Below are 6,556 nucleotides of genomic sequence, written 5' to 3'. Positions count from 1 at the left end.
AATCACACCCCAGTGAAGTCATCGTTTTTCTAGGAATAGCCGATGTTTATAGCCTGGGAAGGGGGTAATGCCCATGGAGCTTCCCAGGCTATTGATATCAGCTCACAGCTGGATACTTAGCCTTTACTGTCTATTAAAATGGGGGGCCCTAAAATAAATGACTGATCTCCCTATAATTAATAACCAGCAAAGACTATGCAGACAGCTGCGGGCTGATATTAATAGCCTAGGAAGGGGCCATGGATATTGCCCACCCAGGCTAAAAACATCAGCTCTCAGCTGCCCCAGAAAAGGCGTATCTCTAAGACGCACCAATTCTGGCACTTAGCCTCGCTCTTCCCACTTGTCCTGTAGCGGTGTCAAGTGGGGTGATGGTTGGGGAGGTTGATGTCACCGTCAGCTGACATCAAGCCCTGAGGTTAGTAATGGAGAGGCATCAATAAGACACCCCCATTACTAATCACATTGTATAAAAACACAGACACCCAGAAGAAAGTCCTTTAATTGAAAGAATGACACAGACTCCTTTAATAATCTTAAACCATACTTACCGCTTCGTCTAATTCCCCCGAAGCCCTCATTCTTCTGTAGTAAACCAAAAATTAAAAAAAAACAACCTTATCCCTCACCTCTCCGTTGTTCTGTCCCACGCCGTAATCCATGTCTGGGGGAGAAATAGTTTTCAACCTGGCTTGTGCCAAGGTGCGACCGTCCCGGCTGAAAACCGCAGGTGATTGAGCTGTTGGGCGCGCAGCATCAGTGACGTCATCGAGGTTACTCCGGTCACTGAGGCTCCGCTCCCTGCCAGGCTGAACTGCAGTGACCTCGATGTGATCCCAAGAAAGTCGCACGGTGCAGAGGCGAGTTCACCTGGAGAATTTCACTGCAGTGAACTCGCCTCTACACTGTGCGAATATCTCACGATGCTAGCGGGGATCTGACCAAGGTCGCGGCAATTCAGCCCAGCTGGGAGCGCAGCCTCTGTGACCGGAGGTAACCTCTGTGGCGTCACCGCTAGTCACTGATGCTGTGCTCGCAGCAGCTCATTCACCAGTGGTTCTCAACCTGGATAGTTGCATCTTGGCGCCATCCAGGTTGAAAACTATATATCCCGCTGGGCATGGACGACCGCCAGGTGAGGGATATGGTTGTTTATTATTTTTGGTTTATTACAGGAGAACGAGGGCTTCGGTGGAATAGGTGTTAGGTGAGTATAACTGTGTTTGATATTTTTAAATAAAAAAGGAAAAGTGTGTTTTGTTTATTTCTAGTAAAGGACTTTATACTTGCTGTGTCTTTATTTACCATACAACTATAGGATTAGTAATGGATAGGTGTCTTATAGTCACCTCTCCCTTACTAAGCCATGGGCTTGATGTCACCGGTCAATATAAAGGTGACATCAACCCCACAAATATTAACCCCACTTACCACCACTACAGACCAAGTGGGAAGAGCCGGGCAAAGCGCCAGAATTGGCGCATCTAATAGGTGTGCCTTTTCTGGGCGGCTGCGGGCTGCTATTTTTAGGCTGGGGGGGCCTATATCCATGGCCCCTTACCAGGCTGAGAATACAGGCCCCAGCTGTTTGCTTTAGCAAGGCTGGTTGTCAAAAATGGAGGGGGACCCCACGCCTATTTTTTATGTATATACATAAAAAAACAGCATGCGGACCCCTCTATTCTTGATGACCAGCCTTGCTGAAGCTAACAGCCAAGTGTTGCAGCCACCAGCTGGGAGTTTTGCCTGGCTGGTTATTAAAAATACAAGGGAACCCATTCAGGTTTTTTTTTATATTATTTACAGCGCAGGAGCGGCTGATGAATACTCCCATCATCCGCTCCTGCTCTAACTGTTTTTAGTGGCAGCAGGTGACAGATGATGGGAGCAGTAGTCCCTAAATCGCCCTAATAGACCCTTGCGTCTATTAGGGCGATTTAGGGATAGCCTACGTTGAGCGGGGGCACCATTGCGCAGGTTATATAGGGTGCCAACCTCCGCGGCAAGGTAGGGGACAGATAGTCGGGACCCTAGGGATTGAGAGCACCCTGTATCTTTATCTTATATGTCAAACAGTAGATACTGGTTTTAGGTTGTATGTGGTATGTGTTTTTTATTATAAAGAAGATTATTAAATGTTAAGTTTTATTGTGTATCTTATTCTATTCATATATGGTGTTCCTTCGCTGTGAATTTCTGTTTTTTGTTGGCACCTTTATTATTTGTTCTGTGATGTGAGCAGTAGTCCCATCAGCTGACACCAGTGACCGGAGTTGAAGTTTATACCTCCAATTACAGCTGAGCGCTCACGCTATCTTTTGACAGCGTGGGAACCGTGGCTCTCTGACAGGCGGGGATGGTTTCATGCATGTGACAGCGTGTCAAACACTGTATTGTGGGACCCTCCATTCAAGTGAACGGGTTTCGGGTCCGTTCTGCTGGATGACAGGCTGTATGGACGCATCGTGCAGCCCGACATCTAGATGTAGCAAAGCTGACTGAGGTCACATCCGGCTGTCCTTGACGTTTCTGCAGCAAATACGCTGCAAAAATAGTCAGCCTGCGTATTTACAGTGTTTTTTTCACCATCCATTCATGTCAATGGGTGAAAAACGCTGAAAGAAGTGACATGCTCTATGCCACAAAAATGCTGCAAAGCACAAAATACTGATGACAGAAACAATGTGTGTGCGTGAGATTTCTGAAGTCTCATAGGCTTTGCAGGTAATGTAAAAAGCTGCTGAAAATTAGCATAAAAAACACCCTGTGTGAACTTACCCTAAAATGCTACAAAATGTTTGCTCAACTTGTAGTTGCATAAAAAAAAAAAACTATTGCAACTTTTGGCATAAAAGTGGCCATAAGGTAATAATAGAAACGTACATCTGTCCATGACCCGCACACAATGAATTTGTCTCTATTCACTCTGGCGTGCAAAACCTCAGGCTTGATCAATTGGGACCTACGTTCTGCAGAAATCTCACTCATATTTGTTTTTTTTCAAATGTGCGTTTTTTGTGCATGTTTTTATCTAAAAAGGTAAATATTCTGGTGCCAAAAAGCAGTAACTGTGGTTTTTATTGGCAGCACGGTGGCTCAGTGGTTAGCAGTGTTGCTTTGCAGCACTGGGGTCCAGGGTTCAAATCCCACCAGGGACAACATCTGCAAGTATGCTCTCTACGGCTTCCTCCCACACTCCAAAGCCATATTGTTAGGGAATTTAGATTGTGAGTCCCAATGGGGGCAGTGATGATAATGTCTGTAAAGCGCTGCGGAATATGATAGAGCTATATGAGCACAGCATAAATAAAATAAACATGGTTTGTTTTTTTAAAGGAATATTTCCCAATTAACGTGTTTTTCCTACCTACTCAACTCATTATACGTAAATTGGCAAGGAGATAAAAAAAGGGGGCACATCTGTGGAATGAATCATACCAGGACTGTCCGATACAGAAATCTCCATGCCAACAAGAATACACAACAGCTGTTTAATAGACTGGTCAGACAGCTCAACCATGGGTATGTATGATTGCTTAAAGACCAGTCCTTCATCTTTTTATGGAATAAATACAATCTGAGATCACCAGACACCTTGCAGCAGCTCCTCTGTGAGTAGATAATTACACTAGCTAAGAATCAGTCTACATGGGGAGACCAAGTCCTTTCTGAGCATTTCCTCGCCAGCAAAAATGTGTTACCGGTAATTCATGCAGGGAAGATAATTGCACCTAGGCAGACTGGACATCTCCAGTCCATACCGGGGACACTGGAAATACTAATTATCTGATGTCAACACAATCCAGGGATACCCATCATCGGTGGACATAATCGCTTCTGTGGTTCAAAGGAACAGGATTTTCAGCCTTAGGAAACCAAAGGAATGTAATCTCATCCTGAATGAGGCCTACATCATAGCCAGGTTTGGTGTGACTATGGTGGTGAAGATATACTTGGAAATATGGTGGTCATATTACTTCACTAGGCAAGATGTGACAAATTAGAATGATGTTGTGCACCCCCCTTACCATCCTTCTCTCACCTGATCAGGAGAGATGTTAGGGATCCATTAAAATCATGATCCAGGAAAACGCTTAGCCACAGCCAGGAGAGACGATGTGACGTGTAGATCTACATTTCCACAATGTCTGCTATGCCAGAATGTTTCACAGAGCCAATCCGTAAGACATTTATGTATTTTATTTTTGTACTTTTGCCTTTTTATTACTTCATCGTTTTGTAAGCACTATACCTTTTCATATATTAAAGCTAAAACTTCATACCTTTGTTCCTTGTTGCTATAAACATACCCAAAACCTTGAAGAGGAACAGTATAGCCCGATTGTGTTGTGTTAGACATAGCACCTAGTTCCCCAAGTTATGGTATTACTATGCAAATACTATTGTTCCATATGTAAACTATTCCATGCCTCGTTATATTATACCTGCTGCGTAGCACCAACAATGTACTATCGCTGGACAGTATTAGTTATTTAGTTATGGTCAGTGACACCAATGTATATGTCAAGCCATTTTATTGTTAGTCTTGTGACACTTCTGTGTGAGACGCAACGAGTCATGTAAGTGATCAGCGGCGTCAGACCTAATGCAGGGTGCCACTGGGTAGTGGTTTTAACGGTCTGAAGTACCACAAGAAGAAGCAAGGATTCTATAACCTCATCCACCTCTCGTGTCTCCCCTTTTCCTCATAGTTTGTAAGCTTGCGAGCAGGGCCCTCATTCCTCCTGGTATCTGTTTTGAACTGTATTTCTGTTATGCTGTAATGTCTATTGTCTGTACAAGTCCCCTCTATAATTTGTAAAGCGCTGCGGAATATGTTGGCGTTATATAAATAAAAATTATTATTATTATATTATTATAACCTTATTATATAATATTTGGACTTTACAGATCAGAGGGTTAGGTGGGATACAAAAAACATTAGTGCTTCTATATACCCTGCTAACACACAGAGCATAAAAACGGTCTTACTTTTCTAGAGAAAGCAATATGGTAGACAAAGGAGAGAAATGACTGCACTCGAGCTAGCTAACAAGTGGGGGCGAGTATCAATTACTAATGAAAGGTGGGCTATCCTAGTACTTAGCGAGAGCCACGGGAGCAAGCAACATGTTTTACAGCCAAGAGTGTTGACTGCGAAAGGGGCAGTGATAAGTACTGTGGGCGTGTATTTAACTACATAGATAATAAACTAGAGAGCAGGATGTTCTGCTGAGGAAATTGCCAGCAGGCTGTGATAAATTGTCACAATTGGCAGTAAAGTGTCAGCCCAGCATTGCGCACATCCATTGCCTACCTCTATTGGACTCTTGAAACCATCGGGAACGTTGCCTTTTGACTCTCTAACCATTGCCTTCCTGTAATTAAAGTTGTTGACCTGTAATTTGATTCTGTCATGCAGGAGTGAAAAACTACTCTAATACCAAAGGCCAATACATTCTGTATTAAAGGTACCGTCACACAGTGCAATTTTGATCGCTACGACGGCACGATTTGTGACGTTCGAGCGATATAGGTACGATATCGCAGCGTGTGACACGCTCCTGCGATCAGGGACCCCGCTGTGAATCGTACGTCGTAGCACATCGTTTGAAACTTTCTTTCGTCGTCTAGTGTCCCGCTGTGGCGGCATGATTGCATGGTGTGACAAAGGTGTGCACGATATTGTATACGATGTAAAGGGCGGAGGAGCTGGCTACGTAGGAGCGCTGAATTCTCCACCTCCCGTGTGCTGATTGGGCGGTACAATACTGTGCGCTCATTCGACAAAGGACTATTGTTCCCAGCGGATAAAACCGGAGCTCTCGAGCGCGCTATTCATTTCTCTCTAGCACGTGCTGTAAACAGAACTAAATTCGCTGGATTCCCTGGACTTTTAACTACTAGACTTTTACCGCTAAAGGTATGTATAACGCTACAGCGTAGCATATGTTGCGCTTCAACGGGGATAAACGTTGGAGTGTGGTTGATTGTTCCTTTGAGTAGGCCTGAGAACCTCAGGTACACAGCTGTAGCGTGGCCCAATTAATTAATCCTTTTACAGATCGAGATGGTTGACTGCCCCATTTAATACCAGTAGTAACATATATAGTTATTAGATCAATGGTCAGAAAATTGTTTTGTAAGCACGTGTATTTATTGTACGTTTGTTTTCTTTTTAGGAACTATGCTCACTTCCGATGAGAGTTCTGTTGTTGCTGCTGCCCTGGTGTTTGAGGCAGCACGTCTCCAAGAGGAGAGACGTCCTAAACGAAAACATCGCATGTGGACCCGGAGCTGGCTGCAGAAAAGATCCACATTGTCACACATGGGTCTCATAAGAGAGTTACGTGACAATAACCCTCAAGATTTCCGAAACTACCTTCGGATGTCCGAGGAATCCTTCAAAATAATACTGTCTGCTGTTACGCCACTCATACAAAGGTGTGATACGCCGATGCGTGCAGCCGTGCCCGTGGAGGAAAGGTTGGCGGTGACACTGCGCTTCCTGGCAACAGGAAGGTCTCTTCAGGATTTGCAGTTTTCCGCAGCTGTT

This window comes from Ranitomeya imitator, chromosome 2 (assembly GCF_032444005.1).
Source record: "Ranitomeya imitator isolate aRanImi1 chromosome 2, aRanImi1.pri, whole genome shotgun sequence".
In the NCBI taxonomy this organism is placed as follows: Eukaryota; Metazoa; Chordata; class Amphibia; order Anura; family Dendrobatidae; genus Ranitomeya; species Ranitomeya imitator.
This window is presented reverse-complemented; position numbering follows the sequence as displayed.